Source organism: Vulpes lagopus, chromosome 14 (assembly GCF_018345385.1).
Source record: "Vulpes lagopus strain Blue_001 chromosome 14, ASM1834538v1, whole genome shotgun sequence".
NCBI lineage: Eukaryota > Metazoa > Chordata > Mammalia > Carnivora > Canidae > Vulpes > Vulpes lagopus.
Window position 1 is genome coordinate 18,021,687 of NC_054837.1, and position 19,747 is coordinate 18,041,433.

At 51.3% G+C, this 19,747-nt stretch overlaps 1 protein-coding gene across 3 annotated transcripts in view; it reads left to right on the plus strand.

Annotated features, from left to right (window-relative positions):
- The first annotated feature begins 673 nt into the window (after positions 1-673).
- Positions 674-19,747, plus strand: part of WSCD2 (WSC domain containing 2) — a 117,399-nt gene continuing 98,325 nt past the window's right edge. Inside the window, exon 1 of one of the 3 annotated variants that reach the window (XM_041729365.1) lies at positions 674-899. The gene's annotated coding sequence lies outside the window, so the exon portion shown is untranslated. Of the gene's footprint in view, positions 900-2,138; positions 2,184-19,108; positions 19,212-19,747 lie in introns of those variants that run through there. The other 2 variants (XM_041729367.1, XM_041729366.1) reach the window with 2 other exon arrangements.

Sequence of the window (19,747 nt, forward strand, 5' to 3'; positions counted from 1 at the left end):
GTCCCCGGCCCGGCCGCCGCCGCCCGCTGCAGCCCGGGGCGCACACTCCTGCACTTTGCCGCCGGCGGCGCGCGGGGCGCCCCCTGCACCACCCGGAGAGCGCGCCCGGCCCGGCGGAGGCGCTGGGCGGCGGGAAGGGAAGCCCGGGCTCCGCGGCGCTGGATGCCGCTGCAGCCCGGCGGCCGGGCAGGCGCCCCGGAGCCCCCGGCGCCCCCGGGCCCGGCGTGCGGAGTTGGCGAGCGGCCGCGGACCAGGTGAGGGCGGAGGCGCGGGGCCGGGCGCGGGCCGCCGGGGAGCGGGCGCGGAGGCGCTGCCCGGAGATCGCTGCCCGGCCCGGGCTCCCGGGTCCCGCCGCCTCCCGCAGGCTGGGGCTCGGCGCGCAGAGCCCGGGGAGGACGGAGCCCGCAGCGGGGACAGCCCAGCGCCGGTGGATGACAAACTTTCTCTCCTCGGGCGCAGGAGGGGATGCGGCGGCTCACCCAAGCGTCCTTCCTGCGGGCTTCCCACTGGGCGCCCGAGGCTGAGCTGGGCCGGGGGCGAGGCGCCGGGCCCCTGTAATTCTCGACTTCCCCCTGTTCCGCCAGGGCAGAGTTCCCGAGGAGAAGGGGCCGCTCCTATTTTCGAGTTGGCCTTAGGAGGTGCTTGCTGCGGTGATCCTCGGGTGCATGCGTTGTCCTGCGTCTGGAGGCGGCTCCCAGGGCTGCCCAGGGGATGGGCTTTGTGGGGACCGCTTCGCAGGCTTGCTTCAGCCCATTCCGCGTGTGTCTCTGCGTGTGTCAGGACCAGGAGAGACGACCGGAGCCGGCCCCCACTCACACTGCCTCTGGCCAAGCCCTGCCCACAGCCCCAGGTGTCATCACAGGAGCCGACTCACTTCTTGGGCAGAGACGGCAGCAGAGGTGGGCATCACCTCCCATCACCTGCAGCTCCTGAGATGAGCAAAAGATTTGGGGGAAGTTACCTGGGCCACTCGAGGAGATCATTCACTGGGGAGGCACAAACTTTGTGCGGAAAGAGGGGCTGCAGTGGACAGTTGGATAGAGGCTCTGGGCGTCTTGGTCTGTGGCTCAGGGCGTGGATAGTCCTCACCCAGTCCAGGTCCCTAGAGGCTCTGCAGAGCCCAGCACATAGCTCATGAGTTTGGCTGAATTCTTCTTCCTAATGAAAAGCAGGCTCCAAAGAGCCACCTGGTCTCTGAGGAGCATTTTGGAGTCACCCCTGTGGCCACAGCCTCCTAGATAGCATCGTGCTGCCTCGGGGAGGTTACAGCCTAGGGTTGGGGTCATCTGGATGGACTGCTTGGTCAGTAAGGCAGGCGGTGAAAGTGCTTCTGACTGTGACTTGAAGTTTGAAAATACTGTGCTGGTCCTGCTGGGGCTGAGCATCTGCCCCTGGGGACTAGCATTGCTGTGTGGTCCTGGGCCAGTTTTTGGGGTGTGAGGGTAGGGCCATGCTAGGAGCTGCTTCCCTAGGCTGCCGAGACCTGAGGTCAGAGGCTGGTGAGGTCCTGGGGAAACCTCATCTCTGGGGCAGAAGACTGAGCTTTGAGACTGCTGTGTGAATCACTAGACCTCTCTGGGCTCTGGTGGCTGCTTCTGCAAAATGAAGAGATTTCACGTGTCTTCAGAGGTCCCAGTTCAGGCACTTCTCAGACACAGAGCAATAATCACTGACGAGATCTTCAAAATCCTGTAAAGTGGTGTAGCGCTTGAGAGGCTTGGGACTCGGATGCGTCTGAGGTTGACCAGTCACTTCACCCTCCAGACCTCGGTGGGCCTCCATAAGATGGGGAACTCACAGTTCCTGGGAGGAAGAGTGTTGGGGCGGGGGGTACCGACTGGGATGGTGCATGGGAAGTGCTTACCGTAGAGTCTGGTGAAGATTGGATCTCCGCCGGCTCAGGCATGCAGCAGCAGGGCTGTGTTTTTGGGTGTTGTGTATGAGCAGGCGGTGCTGTTTCCCCAGGGAAGCTCTCCGGGTCCCACCTGAGCACCAGGTGATCCTTGGGGGGAGCCGCGGGGGCCCTTGTTCTCTCCAATCAGCTGACACCTGCAGTCCCCACCCCCTTGCTGCTTCCTCATAAAAGCTCTGCTGGGCCAGCAGCTCCTAGAGAGGAGCTCAGGGCAGTCAGGGAGGGCCTGATGCGCCCAGCTGCTGCGTCGCCATGACAACAGAAGGTGGAGGTAAGCTGTCTCCATGGCTTCAACTTTGCAGCTGTGCAGGGACCCAGGGCCCAGAAGTTCAGTATGTCTGGGCGTCAGGCGCCCAGCCTGCTGAGGCTGTTGGAACGGGCGAAGCTGTTGTTCCCTAGAGGAACAGCTGCGCTAGGGAAAGTGCCGTGTGTGCACACACGCGCGCCTGTGCGTGCATGTGTGCCTGGGTATATGTGTGCATGCATGAGCGTGCGTGTTTGGGGTAAGGGAGTATGGTTGCTGAGATTATGGGGAAAGGCAGCAGTTTTGGTCGGTCTTGTTTATTTCTGAGTGGTTCTGAGGCTTGGGACCTCTGTGTCCTTCCCCAAGCTAGGGGTCCCCTGGGTCCATGCGTAACCCACCGGTGGGGAGGGCAGACCTCATCTTGGCTGCCACGGAGTGAGTTCCTGGGCTTGCGGTAGGGACTGGGGCAGAAGCAGTAGGCCAGGTGCTGGCTCGGCCTGTGGGCTTGACTTTTAGGACTCTGAGAACATGAACGGTTTGCTTTCTTGGTGGCGTACGATGTGGACGTGTGTAGGTGCCTGTGTGTAAATGAGTGCATTCTCACGCAGGTCTGTGCCCACGTGTTCATATGTCTGACAGAACATAGAAACCTTATGCGTGTGTGTGTACACATGTGAAGAGTGTCGATCTGGGTGGGTACTTGTGGCATTGCTTCTCTGTGGATTTCTGAGTGTGTGCGTGTGCATGTCTGCAAGGGAATGTGTGCCTGTGTGAGTCACAGCAAGTGTGGGTACGCATACACGCTTGCGAGTGTTGAACAGTCGGGTGAATATGAGTTGGATGTGTGTCTGTGACCAGGTAGGTGCGTGGCTGCACTATGGCACACATGTGTCTGGTGGGGGAGGCGGTCTGGGTGGCAAAACCCGTTTGAGAGGCTGGGCAAGCCTGTCTGGGTGCCTGCATGAGCAGCCGTGTGTGCTGTGTGCACGTGTCTGGGTGTGTGTGAGTGCCTGCATGCGTGTGCAATGCTGTGAGCGTGAACCTGTGGTATGTGCTTACAGCCTCCAGGTTTTTCAGTGTACCTTTGTGCCCACATATGTATAGCATTGCACACCTCCTTATCTCTGTGTACGTGTGTGTACATGTTTGTAACCCCTGTGAGTACCTCCACATATATGTGTGCTTCTGTGGGTGTATCCCTGTGTGTATGGCAGGGTAAACTTCCTGTGCATCTCTGTATACATGCCTGTGTCCCTGAGTGTGCATTCCTGTGTGTAGCACTGCATGCTTGCTTGGGTCTCATTGTGCATGTTTCTGAGTATGGGTATCTGGTGTGTTGGTTGCTGTGCGCATTGGAGGGTGTCTCCATGTACGTGTGTCTCTGAACGTCTCTGGGAGTTGCAGTATAACTTCTGTGCATGTCTCCTACACATGAGTGTGTTTCTGAGTGTGTATGTGCCTGCAGCATGTTTGCCTGTCTGTGGGGCAGTGCAACTTCTGTGCGTGTCTCGTGTGTGTGTGTGTGTGTGTGTGCATTTCCACAGGAGTGTCTGTGTATCCTTAGCAGAGGTGTAAGAGCGTGTGGGGTGGATGTAAGCTGAGAGCTTCCCAACAGAAAACCTCTCGGAACCTTTGAAGCCACTCTTCACCCCGCTGCTCGGGTCAGGACTGTGTTTGTGCTGTGCACACGCCAAGTGTTGACTCGGTGATCTGTGCCAGCTCCGAATAGGTGGTGGGGATGTTGTGTGTGCATTTTTCCAAGTGCCTTTGCTCTGAAGCCCGTGTCCCCCATGGCCCGGCTCCTGGGCTCCCACAGCACCTCTAGCCTCTCTCATCGAAAGCCTGCACGCAGGACAGTTGCTGAGCAAGCTCACAGATGTTAAGAGCACAGGTATAATTTTAGGCAGAAGGTCTGAAAATAGACAGCCCAGGACGCACCGAACATCTCGACAGCAGTGCTTCTAATTAGGAGCAACTTGTTTTCCTTAAATAAACAAATCAAGTGAGGAAAGAAATTGCCCGAGATTAATGGCTCCCCGGAGCAGGTCCAGATGTTGGGAAGATGGGGATGGGGTCCCCAAGGAGTGCCATTGCTAGCACTCAGGGTCTTTTGTAGATTTGAACCACACGCTGATGAGGCAGAGGGGCCGAAGAGGAACCTGGTGAGGGGGGTAGGTCCAGTGGGGCCCCCTTTCCAAGGGTTGGCTTTCCAAGGGTTGGCTGGTGTTTGGTGATTGTGGTGGAGACGCCACTGAACCCAGTTCCTCCCTCCTGCATGCCCCCCTGCGCTTAGCTGGGAGACTTTGCCATTTCCCTCACTCAAGGGGTGGCCGGGTTTATGCCCCTGCTCCTTCATGTTGGGTTTGGCCATGTTGACTGGCTTTGGTCTTTAGTGTGAGGTGGAAGTGACGGTGGGTTCGTTCCCAGCTTAGGTCTCGAGGGCGCCCTGTTTCTGCCATGAGTTGGGGAGGGGCTTCCCCACGGCAGCTGCCACCCACTCAGCATGGCCCCAGAATGAACATGTGTCCAACCACCCTGAGCCCAAACCTCAATAAACAGCCTAGCTCAGTCAGGCTCCTGCTGGCCACAAACAGCTTAGTGAGAGAAATGCTCCTTCTTGTACGTTCCTGGGGTTTAATGGGCGTCTGTTACGCACCATTGCTGTGGTTCTAGCTAGCTTGTGCAGTTACCAGCATGCGTATGTATCCCCTGCTTGGCCCAGGTGCTTGTTCAGAGCTGCATAATGAACACTTAAACTTCTCAGTCCGGATATCCGCTGTCGCTACCTTGTTTCTGCTCATCCCAACATCAGCAGTGGTGATGATGATAATGTATACATGTTTTCGGAGGCCTTAGCTGACTCCGTGCCCCATGCCCTCAGAGGTGGGCACCGTCTTCTGTTGTAAGCTGTGAGGCTCAGATAGGTGAGTTGGCCGGTCTCATCACACGGCCCAGAAGAGGCATACCTGGGGTTTGCACCCGGATCACCCGACTTCAGAGACCACATTTTAAATATGTTGTCATGCTGCCTCCCCAGTGCCAGCAGGTGTATTTTGACAGAAATGACAGCATAACCTATATTTGACATTTTCTGCTTACCTTGCCTGGAGTTTGGATAGGCAGGAGATAATCATGTCATAGAAATGGGAAGTGTTTGTCCAGATTGAGGGATGATTCATTCATTCACTCATTCATTCATGGGCGTGCTCATTCATTCAACATGAGTGATCGCTGATGATCAGTATTTGCTCAGAACCTTCTAATTATCACACCGTGTGCTGGGCACTAAGGCTATTCAGGTGAGAGATCCCAATTCTGTCCTCAGGAGCTTACAGTTTGGAGAGAAAGAAGGAGGCAGATTAGACTGGGATCCAGTCCAATCTTGACCCCTTCCTGAGAGCGGCTTCACCCCTACCATCCTGGACTGTTGGAGGATCAAAGGGGGTCCTGTTGACCAAGCCCTTCACACGGTGCCTGGGACATGGGAAGTCACATAGGAGCCCTTTTGCCTCCTATTCTTTTTCTTTCTCCTCTTCCTTATGGAGGAGACAGTTGAATGTCATAGCTAGACTAACACTGAGACGGGAGAAACTAGGGGTCACGGGATCCCAGATAGGGTGATAACCATTTTGTTTTGTCTGAAACTGTGAGGTTTTTCAAGATGCAGGAATTTTTTAAAAAATATTTTTATTTATTCATGGGAGACACACACAGAGAGGCAGAGACATAGGCAGACAGAGAAGCAGGTTCCCTGCGGGGAGCCCGATGTGGGACTCAATTCCAGGACCCCAGGATCACGACCTGAGCCAAAGGCAGGTGCTCAACCACTGAGCCACCCAGGCGCCCCAGGTTGTAGGATTTAGTGCTAAAACCAGGAGAGTCCCATGCAAACCAGGAAAAGTTAGTTACCTTTGTCCTAGAGGAGGTGCTGGACCCCGCTGGGAATGATTTAGAACAGGGCTTGGTAAACTATGGCCCACAGGCCAAGTCTAGTCCCCTGTCTGCTCTTATAAATAAAGTTTTATTGGGACATGGGGATAGCCATTCATTCATGTATTGTCTATGACTGCTTTCCAGTTACAACTGCAGAGTTGAGTAGTTGTGACAGAGTCCATACGGCCTGCACAACCTACAATATTTACTATCATATCCTTTACAGAAAAAAAAATTGCTGACCTCTGAGCTTAGAAAGCCCAGCCAGGGTCCTGGGCATTGGCCAAGAGTGATGAAGCGAACAGTTCGTGCGCTTGGCTGAATCACTGTGGGTCAGGTGGTGCGTGAGGCTTGGATCCAGGGGGTTAGGAAGAGGGTAGCACCTCCAGAGACTCTCTGACTTGGTGAACCAGGAGAATTCTGAGATGCGGAGATGGAGACCCAGAGAAGGGAAGAGAAGAGAAGAGCCTCTGGATGGGAAGTGAGGCATCTGGGTCTCCACTCTGCTACCCATTGACTTTGTGGCCATGAGCAAGTACCTTTCCTTCCCCACTCAGGATGGCCAGTGTGGGTCTGTGGGCGAGCCCGCAGTCTGGGTGGGCATGAATGACTGCGGATGGCCAGAGAATCCCCTTCTAGGCCTGTGAACAGCAGCCAGCTCACATGGGTCTGGGGCACAAGGGCAGTGTGCACTGGGCTCTGGCTTTGTGGATTCAGTCCCGGAACCTCCAGGAAGCTGGGGCCACACAACATTTGCCATGATGACCCATGGAGAAGTTTCTGGGGATGGCAGACCACTCGTGTTTCTCCTTCCCTTAGACTGTCCCCAAGATGGCCCCAGTGTCTCCCTGACAAGGTGTCAGTCAACAAGCCGCTGGCCTGGATTCTTTGTAGTTTGAATGCCTACCTCTTGGAAAGGGAGAAAATCCAGAATTTCTGGATCAATCTGACTTGCTTTCATTTCTGTAAAGCTTTAAGCATATCACCATCATGATTGCAGGCCCTTTGTCCTAGAAACTCAACTATACATAAAATGGAACAAAAAAGTCATCCCATGTAATTGCCACAGTGTCCATATCAGGAAAGAGCCAATATTTCTCCCTCAGAGCCTATTTACTCTTAGTTTGCACACTATTCTGATAAGCTCAGGAACCTGACTTACAGCCTGGGCTTTTATAGCCTGCAGAACGAGCAAATCAGACCTATATGGGATGGTAGAGAAAGCATGGTGACTACAGCCAGGAGCGACAGCTGACAGCCTGAGAACAAGGGTACAGATGAAGAGGTTATCAAAATAAGCACGAGGGGCACCCGGCTGGCTCACTTGGTAGAACGTGGCAACTCTTGATCTTGGGGTCATAGGTTCAAGCCCCACATTGGGGGTAGAGTTTACTTTAAAAAAAAAGGAAAAATCTTGAAAATAAGCATGAAAACAAAAGAATCACAGCCCAGGGGGGATTTAACACAGGGATCAAGTGCCCCCCTCATCCCAGTAGCTTCTGCTCCTCTCAATATGACAGAACCGTGCAACCAGTTCTAGAACAGTGTGATGCAGGGTGCGGTATTAGAGGATGGCAACAATGTGGGCTCTGTGATGGCTCTAAGAACCGGTGAACCCCATTCAGTAGGCAGGGCGAAGGGTCAAGAATAATTCATTGTATAAAATATTTCCATCCCCGTGGTTAAGCTGGTCAGCGTTTCTGTGTCTGATGCCTCAGGTGTCTGAAGATTCACTTACGTAGAACTCTGTTTCTTATGGTGTCAGGTAAGTGATACCCTGCTCTACCTAGAAAAGTATCTGGCGCATGGTAGGCACTCAAGAAATAAACATTCTTTGCAGGCAGGCAAATCTGGGTTCAGATGCCAGCCACTTGCCAACAGCGAGTGGTCCCCTCTCTCGCCTCAGTGTTCTCATCTGTAAAATGGGGACACCCACGGAGGACCTAAGCGGCTGCCGAACACCAGAGCACTCTGTCCGCGCTTGGTGTCTGGGATGTTTGCTTCCCATCTTGTTGATCTCATCTGGGAACCAGCCACCTGCAGAAACCAGGCTGGCGCGAGCACTAGGACGCGGGGTCTGGCTATCGGGTGGCTAGTGCACAGGAAGGCCCGCCAGCACCGGGCGCTGGGATGGACTTGAGTGGCGAGCCAGCTTCGAAGGTGCCACAGCCTCCAAGAAGTACAGCGACATCTTCATACGTGCCCAGTGGCCTGCCTGACTCCAGTCTGACTCAGGAGTGGGGACCTTGGCTTGCACAGTTGAATAGGCTTGTGTTCGCACCGCAGCTCTCTCACTCACAAGCTGAGTGAGCCTCAGGAAGTTGTTTGAGCTCACTGTGCCTCCATTTCCCCACCTATAAAACAGGAACAATGATGCTTGCCGTGGTGGGTTATAGGGACTCAGTGAGGAAATGCCCTGCGTATATTAAGTACACAGTGATGATCATCCAAGCCAGAAGACGTTTTCTCGAATGGGCATAACTTAGATTCCTTCCAGCATCATCAAAGTATCCATAGGCCTCTGGTCGGGACCAGGGATGAATTTGCCAATTTCTTCATCGTCCTCAAACCAGCCAGGGCATCTCTGGGCAGTTTTCTCTTTGAACTTGAGCTTTCTCTTCCATTCAGAAGTATTCTTGGGTATCCATTCATTTATGCCAGCACTCCTTTATTGGGTGCCTACCTCCTACCAGAGCTTCCAGGTTCTGTGCTTGGCCCTGGAAGGAGACTCCCAACTGACAAGCCATCTAACCAGAAGAAAGAACGAGAAAGAAAAGAAAGAAAGAAAGAAAAAGGAAGGAAGGAAGGAAGGAAAGAAAGAAAGAAAGAAAGAGAAAAAAGAAAAGAAAAGAAAAGAAAGAACATCTAGAGAGGCACAGTCTAAAGTAGCAGAGCTGGGATTTGAACATGGGTCCCACCCTAGAGCCCATACTCCGTTCTCTGCACAGCATGGTCTAATGCTTAGGGTGTCATGCACACCCAAAGGTGAATGTGCAAGCAGATTTTTACACAAGCTGGGAGAGAATGGGTTGGGGCTTAGGGTGTAGTAAAGGAAGTCCAGGTGTTGAGAGAAGCCATGGCATGCTGATATTAGGCCCTCACATCCATCAAGGTTCACCCATTTGTTTGCTTAAAAAATTCTTACCGAGCACTTACTGCATGCAAGCCCTGTGAAGACAATGGAGAAAAAAACCAAGATGCTCTCCTGCATATAATTGCAACTCAGGGTAACTGTCAGGAAGGGAAGTGTCTGACACTGGGAGGGTACAAGTTAGGGCATTTGAAAGGAAGGCTGCCTTGAGACAGAGAAAAATTCAGCTGGTATTTGAAGGATGAGCAGGATTACCCAGGTGAAGAATGGGAAGACAGCAGAAGCAGCATGTGCAAAGGCCCTGGGGTGGGAAGGAGAATGGCATGAACCAAGGACAGGGACACTAGGGCTTTTGGGTGGGTGGGAGGAAACTGGTACACAATGAAGATGGACGATTCCCAGGGCCTCGTGGGCCTCATATGTGTTCTGGCCTTTATCCTTCTGGCAGTGGAAAACCTTGTAAAGATTTTAAGCAAGAGAGTGAAATGATTCCATTAAACCCTGGTTGGAGCAACAAGAAAAATACCCCGCACCCCCACGTGAGGTGGGAGCCCATTGAAATCCCAACAAAGAGGGAGCTGAGCAGACAGCAGTGATTTCAGGAATTCAGGCTCATTATGCAAAACACATGGCCTTCCAAGGGAGAGGTGAGCTTTGGAAAAAAGAGTCAACAAATTAGTTTTTTAATCTGCTTTAAGTTGCTGAAGTGCCCCGTCTTCCCCCGTCTTCCTTCCATTGTCACCTGATGGCCTGTGGGCTATTTTAACTTTTATTAGAGAATTTTTTTTAAATTAAAGGAGTTTTTTTCTTTTTGAAAAACAAATCCCAGCCGTGTTTTGATAAGATAGAATTAAAAATGGCACTGGGGAAATGCCACGGAAAGCTTTGATTTTTCTCCTTATGGCATCTGAACTGATTTAAATAATAATTATATATTTCATCTCAGTGCAGCCTCCTTTCCGGCCTCCCCAACATACTACCAGCAGCTCTGAACATGTGCTGTTCCGAAAACCCCCAACTTTTAGCTCCTACAGGCACAGGGACAGCCCGTTAAGAGACCTATAAGATTTCTGACTTAACTGCTTTAGGTTTAGGGTGAATCTCAATTCATGTGCTACCGATTCACAGCTGTGTGACTTTGGGTAATTTATGTCAGTCCCCTTAGCCTCCAGTTACGTATGTAAAATGGAAATTAATGACAGTATTTATATTCAACAGGATTCTTTGGATTGTAAGACACACAAAATCCACCTTAAATATCATTACACTCTTATTCTCAATGTATTGTCTCATGTAACTAGCAGTCTGGCTTCAGGAGTAGCTGGATCCAGGAGCTCGACAGTGTTCAAGCTCTCTCTTCTTTCCTCATAGCTTTTTGACTCTCCTTTTCTCTGTGTGGGCTTCCTACTCAGACTGGCTCTGGCTGTTTTCTTTCTGGGCACAGATGCCCATCAGTAGCTCCATGTCTCCATCATGCCAACTGCATGCCCAGTTCCAGCAAGTGCTGGAATTGAGCCTTCAGGCCTCTTGGAACCACTCATTATGGACCCAATCTAAGTCACATGATCCCTGGGGCCCTGTGACAGGTGAATACTCTCTGCAGCTTCCTGAGCCACAAGACCCACAGTGGGAGAGGGATTGGTCCTCAAAGGAAACTCAGGACCCAGTTAACTGAAGAAGGGGAAGCAAATGCTGGTCATACTAAAATGACCTCTTGGCAGGCTGTCCAGTAGGCACCAGTGCTGCGGGGCTGAAATGAGACCAGGTGTGCCAGGTGCTCAGGATGTGCTGACTCCTCAGTACTGCCACGCTGGTGATTGTTACCGGCTAATAGAAGCCAGGCTGGGGCTCCTCAAGTAGTTGGGGCGACGGGAGACACCTCTGACCAGAATGCTTAGCCTGGATATCCTGTTGCCTGCTGTGAGCCTTGGACCTGTCACTTCCCTTCCAGCTTTGGTTGCTGAAAGCCACTGTCCCCAAACAAGCCCCACCTCATGTGTCACCACACCAGCTTTAAAAGCTGTAATGCCTCAAAGGAGGCAGGGAGAGGTTGTATATCTGGACCCTTCCATGGGAGGGAAACTGAGCAGAGGGACCTCAGTGAACCAGAGACCAGGTGCCTTGACTACAAGGGCTCTTGCTTCTAATTCCTGGCCCCTGTCACCAGGGAGTGCTGAGTCCTGGGTACCCGCATCTTTTTCGATTATTGTTTCCAATAGGATTCCAGGGTTTTATGCAAAATTCACCCCCTTATAAATGTTGGCCACCAATTCAGGTGATCTTTTTTTTTTTAAGATTTAATTAATTAATTAATTAATATTTATTTATTTATTTATTTATTTATTTATGATAGAGAGATAGAGGAGGAGGGAGAAGTAGGCTCCATGCCGGGAGCCCGACGCGGCACTTGATCCCGGGTCTTCAGGATCGCGCCCTGAGCCAAAGGCAGGCACCAAACCACTGAGCCACCCAGGGATCCCCTAATTCAGATGATCTTAAAACACAGGACAGACCAAGCAGGCTTATCTGTGGGTTCGTTCAGGCCAATGTTGTAACATCAGGTGTCACCAGGGAGGGGGATGTGGAGCTGGTTCTGGCCTCACCGAACAGAGCTCATGTTGTGGATAACCTCAGAAGACATACCGGCCCATTATTCTAGAAACCTGGGTCATGGGCAGTGTGCTTTTGGCATCGCTGTGGTTGGCCACGGAGGGACCTTTTCACTCTGAGCTGCACCATTTGTAACAGGCTCTGTGGATTGGACGGAATTTGGTGAGAGTGACCACTTTAGAAGGAGTTCATTTTGCTGCCTGAGATTATTAATGTTCTCTCTGATTTCCTGCTTCACACTATTGATTTCCTGGTATAAAAATTTATATGCAGAGGCTAAGAAGATAATTCAGTGGCCATCCCTCCAGGTGAGGGAGAATTCAATCCTGGCTCCCACCCTCTGCTGTGTGACTAAGGGCAGGTCACTGTACCTCTCTGAGTCTCCGTGTTCTCACTGGCAACATAGGTGTCCCCGTAGCTCCTGCCTCCTAAGGAGGTGTCGGGCACATAGTAGGTACTCAGCCAAGCTTAGCTTCTCCTGCAAAACTATAGCCCTAGCAACCTGGGGAGATGGTCATGCTCCTTATACGTACTGAGTACCCACTCTGTGCCAGGGCCCCTTAGCAACATGGAGTCTAGATCTAGCTCTCTTGGCCTTTTTTCCCTAGCTCTCTCTTTCTTTTTCTTTTTTTCTTTCTTTCAAGACAGAATCTTTTTAAAATTTTTTTTTGTATATTTTTAAAGGTTTTATTTATTTTAGAATGTGTGAGTGGGGAGAGGGATAGAGGGAAAGCAAGAGGACCTCAAGCTGACTCTGTGCTGAGCACACAGTCTGATGCAGGGCTTGCTGTCATGACCCTGGGATTATAACCTGAGCTGAAACCACAAGAGCTGGATGCTTAACCAACTGAGCCACTCAAATGCCACAGAGAGGGAGAACCATAAGCAGACTCCACACACATGGGGCCCTATGCAGGGCTTGATCTCACGACCCTGAGATCATGACCTGAGCCAAAAATCAAAAGTCAGATGCTTAACTGAGAGAGCCATCCAGGCACCTCTCCCTAGCTCCTTGAACTCACTCTATTGCCTCTACCTCTAGGCCTTTGCACATGCTGTGCCACTTGGCCAGCATGTATTTCCCTCTCCATCTCTACCCTTCCTTCACCGGATTATTTGCAACTCCTCCTTTGTATTTTGGCTGAAGTACCGCTTCTGAGAATTCCTCTGGAGCTCCCTTAGACCAGGTCACATCTCTCATGCCATGAGCGCTACAAACTCCAGATCATTTCTTCAGAGTTCATGATTTTAACTACCCTGTATTGCCCCTACCAGGCTGCCTGCTCGGGGTGGGGGTGGGGCGGGGTGGGGTCAGGGAGCTATTGAGCTCCCTTCCGGTGCTCACACTCCAAACCTGCCACATGGTGCAGCAAAAGGTTGTGATTAATAACTGAAATGTAAAAGGAGGTCTGAGGACCCTCATGCACTGCCAGCGGGAGCATGAATTAGCACAACTGCTTTGGAAAACCATCTGGTGGTATTTACTGAAGTGGCTTAAGACCACCTCTAATCTGCTCTTCTACTCTGAGATACAGACTCAACAATAACCAGGATCTGCGTAGGTATTCTCTCTTTCTTCGACTGGTAGGACTACTATATGACTGTATGTACGTAATATGTGTCTACTTCTATAATAACACACTAGTGAGAAAACCAAAAACTACCTGGATGTCCCTTATGATAGAATAGACAAGTAAAAGGAAGTTCCAACACACCGTGGAGTAGCAGACAGCAGTAAAAAGGAACAAGCTGCAGCTACATGCCGGAGAAGGATGGATCGTGCACAAAATAATGCCAAGCAAACAAAGCAGACATACAAAATCATACAGTATCTAATTCTCATTAGAAAAAGCTTGAAATAGAAGCTAAACGTGAGTGTTTAGGAATGCCTACTTGCTTTAGGTCAACATGTAAAGTGAAGCAAGGGAAAAATGGTTGCAGTAGTCAGGGGGCAGTTACTTTGGGGGGTGGGGTGGGAAGGGGCCTGGAAGGGGCTTGTTCTATATCCTGCCCTGAAGGTGAGCGTGTGTTCATTGTGTAACAGTTCACCAAACTGTTCATCTTTGTTTTGTTTTCATGGGTCCCACGAGAAGATCCCCTGTGCTCTCCCTGATAATTATATCTGGGGGGTTTCCCACCTGAAATATACCCCTTTGCCCTTAATCTACAGAGGACCCCCTCTGCTATCTTCTTTTAAGCCTCCCCTTCCAGTGCAACAGATTACTTCTGGTGTGGAGTGTGCCCCCTGTGTGTCCCAGAAGCCTCTTAGAGCTCCAAATTTACAGGTGCAGGAACAGCCCAAACAGCTTTTGTCTTGGCACAGAGGCCACCTGGCTAGAGGACACGATTAGCCCCTTTTTTCAGAATGTGATAAGGATGGAGGGTTGATTGCCCCAGAAAAAGTTTAAAAAAAAAAAAAAAGAAAGAAAGAAAATACGAAAGAAAGAGAAAAATAACACCCGAGAAGCATTTTCAAGTTTCTAGTTTTGCAGGCTACCCAAAGACAGGGAGATAAGCTGTCCTGGATGGAGGGTCAGATAACAGGGCTGGGGCAGTGTAAGAATAAGGAACTGGGGCCCTGAGGTGGGGCAGCTGAGTGCTGCCCAGGGTGGGCTGGCCTTTCGGTCCAGAAGAATTAGGTCTTTGGACTTGCCATCCTGGCTGTTTGCCCATGGCCTTGACCTCCCTTTCTTTACAGACAGGAGGGTGGGCCTGGATTCTGATCTTGAATCTGGGCCCTTGCTAGAGAGCAGAAACACTATGAATTTTATAGGAGCTTGGAGCTTGGAGCAGAATGCAATGGGGTTGAGGTCTTCCAGGGTCTTCCAGAAGTCTGGCTGATGGTTTTGGATTATTAACTCTTTGATGATGAACTTCATCCATCCATTTACGAAACATATGTAAATCTCTTACTCCCCATTCTATCAACAAATGAGAATTGGGCTTACCTTGGACTAGACTCTGTAAAGCCTCAAGAATACAGTTTGAGCGATCAGCTGGGTTTGGTTTGTCTGGATTTTCCAGTCTAAGCATCCTGGGGACCCCTCAGTCCCAGGCAAACCTAGATGGTTGGCCCATGGTAAGAGAGATGCTTCTCATGCCCACTGTCACAGAGTTCATGGCCTGGTAGAGGAGGCAGGGAGTTACAAACCAGGAGATCAGTGTTTCAGTGGAGGAAGTAGAGGGTGGTGTGAAAGCCCAGAGGAGGCCCCTTACCCAGCAGAGGGTGTCTAGGAAGGCTTCCTGGAGGAGGTAACATCTAAACGGAAGCCTTCAAGAGGAACAGGGTCAGGCAGGAGTGAAAGGTGGGTGGGTGGGGGAGTGAAAGATGGGATTCTTGACAGGCGAGAGAGGTGAGAGCCTGGTGTGTTGAAGAGGTAAATCAGGTGTGCTGTGGCTGGAGGGTGGAGGTGAGTAGGATTAGGGGTGAGGCAAGGGGATCTAGAGAGCTCGTGACATGGTATACCTTTGGGGTCAAGGTTGGCATCCACTGGGCATCTGGGAAGTCTGGTGGGGGGAGAATAGAGAAGAGAACTGAGTGCACCAAGTTTCTATTTAAAATTGTCCTGGGGGTGCCTGGCTGGCTCAATCAGTTAAGCATCCGACTCTTGATTTTGGCTCAGGTCCTGATTTCAGGGTCGTGAGACCCAGCCCCACATGGGCCTCTATGCTGAGTGTGGAGCCTGCTTGGGATTCTCTCTCCCCCTCTCCCTCTGCTCTTCCTCGCTCCACCTGGCTCTTTTGCTCTCCCTCTTAGAAAGATTGTCCTGGCTGCTGTGCTGAGAAGGGAGGAGATTGGTTTGGTTGGAGAGAAGAGTTAAAAATGGGTATTAAGAGACCACCAGGTCGGACTGCTTATTAATACTTCCAGACGCTCAGGCTCAAAGCCTCATCTCTGACTCCTCACTTCCTCTCCTCACCAGCAAAAGAACTTCAGTAAATCCAGCTGCTCTCACCTTCTCCATCCCCATCCTGGTCTCCCCGGCCCAGTTGAGCTCTTCCTCCATAGCCCTTTCCACCCTCCGGTCTGCCCTGTGGTTGACTTCTTTATTTTGCTTACTCTCTACTGCTTCCTTTGAGAACAGCGTTTCTCAACCTTGAGGCTATTGACCTTTCGGACCAGGTACTTCTTCATTGAAGGGAGCCGTCCTGTACGTTGTTGGATGCCAGTAGTACCCCTCCCCAGGTGCTGACAGTTGAAGACACATCTCCAGATACAGGCAGATGTCCCCAGGAGGGGAAGGGGGCAAAACTGCCCCATGGAGAACTGAGGCACTGGAATGCCAGTTCCACGTTGGGGTCCTTCACTGTTGTCTCTGAGGGGGCTGGAATGCCGAGCCTGGCATTGACAGGCGGGATAGGTGAGAGCCTGGTGTGTTGAAGAGGTAAATCAGGTGTGCTGTGGATCACTGAACAGCCGTTGGATGAATGAATGCGTGGGAGGTGGTGGCCTGAGCGAGTAGGGAAAGCAAGGATTGGGAAACAGTTAAGTAGTAGACTTGATCGATAAATAGAGCTGCCGTTGTGTTTGTTACAGTGACGATCCTGGTCCTCTTCATAATCCTCTCCAGGGCTTGTACTCCTTCCATCATATAACAGAGGAGGGTCAGAGAGGTTAAGTGATGTGAGTAAAAATCTCATGGTAATGGTGATGGAACCAGGCTCAAACTTGGGTCTTAGAAACCATATTCAGAGTTTTTTCAAGCATCAGATACCCTCATAGGGCATTAACTGCCATTATTGAGCATTTGCTACGGGCCAGCCACTATGTTTTGGATGGATCACCTTATGAGTGCCTCTGACAACATCATGGATTACTGTCATCATCCTGCTCTTGCCAGTGGGGACTCTGAGGATCAGAGAGGTGGAGTGAGTTGCCTGGAGTCACACAGCCAGGGTGGAGTGGACCCATGTGATTCTGGAGTCTGAGGCTGACTTCTAAGCAGGGGACAAGGAGGCACAAGCCCTCCCCACCCCACTTCAGATAATAGCCTCACCCCTGAGAGTCTTTCCTTTGCCTTTTGTCTGCTGAGGACAAATGATCAAAGGGCTCCCACTGACACATTAATTATCAAGACTGCAGTTCCAAGCGTCCTGCTGGAGACCCTGTAAAATTCACCAGGCCCCCCAGCCGTGAGAAACCTCTCCCTCCTTAGCCTTGATCTCAATAAGCCCAGTGGTTAGGGGTGGGGACTGGGCTGAATGGGGCTAGGGGGTTACAGCAGACCTGCAGGCGAGGTCAAGTCAGCAAACCCCTGAGCAAATAGAGGGTCTTTTATTTCTTTTTTTGGCCAAAGACAGTAGGACCCAATATTGGCTTAATTCAGTACTGGGATGGAAGAAGATGATAACAATGGCTTTGCAGGTTTTGTTTTGTTTTTCAATTCCCCCAGATTTTAATCTCCTTCTCTCTTCCTCTCTGTGGAAGCTTTCCCAGGGTCCTGGAGTGGAAGCATGTAAGAGGCACCCACATTGCTTGAGCTTTTGCCAGCTAGCCCCCAAGCCATGTTCACAGCCCATTTTTTTTTTCACAGCCCATTTTACAGATGAGGAAGCTGAGGTCCAGCCTTCCTGAGAGACAGATGGGTGCCCAAGTATGTTGCATGTCTCTTTGTATAGCCCCAGCTAGACGGTGTTTCCATTTATGTATCCTCCCCATTAGGCTGTACACTCCTTATGTGGAAATTCAGCGAACAAGTACTTATTAGTCACCTACTGTGTGCCAGGGACTGTCCTCAGTACTTTACGTGGATGGTGACCTGTCCTGAGTGTGGCCAGGCCAGGCATATACTCTGAGCAGACCTCCCTGAGCTCTGAAAGAAAAGCCCCTTTGTCGGAGCCACAAACCAGCCTTCCAGTGTAACCGCTAGAAGTTTGCAGCGTGGCCCTCCGTCCCCGCCTTTCAAGCCCTCCTTTGACCTGTGTTCAAGGGATAGCTGTACACATAACCTAACATTTGCCATCTGAGCCATTTTTAAGCATATAGTTCAGTGGTATTAAAACAGATGACCTTGAACAGTTCTGAGGTTAGGGGTACTGACCCCCTTGCAATAATTTTTTTATTTTTTTAATTTAAATTCAATTTTTTTTAAGATTTTGTTTATTCATGAGAGACACACAGAGAGAAGCAGAGACATAGGCAGAGGGAGAAGCAGGCTACTTGCAGGGAGCCTGACGTGGGACTTAATCCCTGGATCCTGGGATCATGCCCTGAGCCAAAGGCAGACCCTCAACCGCTGAACCACCCAGATGTCCCTGCAATAAATTCCTTTAAAACTTTATTTATTTTAGAGAGAAAGTGTGGGGGGAGGAACAGAGGGAGAGAGACAAGCAGACTCCACACCGAGTTCAGAGCCTGATGTGGGGCTCCATCCCAAACCACCAAGACCATGACTTGAGCCAAAATTAAGAGTTGGATGCTCAGCCGACTGAGCCACCCAGGTGCCCCTTTTAACTGGAATTCTTAACGATTAAAAGTCAACAGCTGGTTAGCACATACTTTGTGTGTTATGTATATCATATACGGTAATCTTCCAATAAAGTGAGCTAGAGGAAAAAATTGTTATTAATGAAATCATTGGGAAAAGAAAGTACATATATATACCGTATTGTATATTGTATTGAAAAAAAAATTCTGTGGATTTACGAAACTGTGTTGTTCAGGGATCAGCTGTACATTCGTAATGTACCATCACTGCCATCCAGCTCCAGAACTCTTTTGTGAGAGGTTCTTGCTCAGAGGTGGATGAACCAAGATCATCTCTGTTGGGAGGGACTTGCCCAGGTACGCAGCCAGTTAGAACCAAATTCCGGGGTCACATCCAGGCCTCCCTGTGCCTGGCGGGCCCTCCTGGGTGTCTCTCCCAGACACCTCCCACAATGCCTTGCACCCCTGGGCACCATGTGTATCCCGAGTGACTGTGTGGCCTCTGGGGACTCCCCAGGACTCATCCAGTTCCCTTCTTAATTTCCGAGAGTTTTGGAGAGGAAAACCTACTCCATAGACTAATGGCCAGTTAACTGCTCTCTTTGGCCAGATAACACTTCTCTTTTTCTTTTTTCTTTTTTTTCTAGAAATTTTGTCTGTCTCCCCTGAGGTCTGACCAGCACTTTCTGATAGTTCCCATCCCTCTGTTGCCGCCCTCGCTCTGCCCACACTGGAGCCCGACTGGGAGAGCTGCTCAGTGATAAGAGGGCCGCAGATCCCCTTTCCCGGGTGGCGCTGGCCTCCTGGACCCATCTCAAGGCGTCTGGGAGCTTTGGTTTCCCCCGACAATGAGGGCATTGAGCTGGACTCGCCCATCCTGGGATGCTCAGAGGCAGAAACCAGAGGAATAGCCGGGAGGAGAAAGAGAGGAAACAGAACCCGGCAAAACTGCCCATTCCAAAGGCCATGCGCTGGGAGAAGGAGGCCTTGCCAGGTTAGATTTCAGAGATTTTTTTTTTTTTTTAAGGAAGTGCCTCTGCATGGCTTGTTTTCTCCACTGCTGGGCTGATAGGGCACAGTGCCCAAGGAGGAGCAGAGTCAGAAGCCCCATTCAGACCAGCCGAGGCAAGGGTCCAGCCCGTGCAGGGCGGCATGGGGGCCGGGGAACAAGGGCTCTGTGTTTCTGGGCACAGGGCTGGGGAGCACATGCTTCCCGGCTCCAGCCCGCACTGGACGCAATTAGAAATCCGTGGTGTGGCTGGAGGAGCACGGGCTTGGGCGGCACCAGGGCTGTGTGATCTAGGTGCGCGCGAGTTTCCTCGGTGAGCTGCGTTTGGGATGAAGAGTTCTGGATGGCCAGGCCTGCCCTGGGGTAAAAATGATTCCATCTCAGGAACCTGGAGGGGGAGGAGGGGGCTTGGGCTTTCTTCCCCTGGAGACAACGAAAAGCCCAGGGAAGGGGTGGCAACTCTAATGCCCTTAGGTGCCAGGCAGGTGAGGTGAAGGCCGGTTTGTGGCAGACCTGGCAGT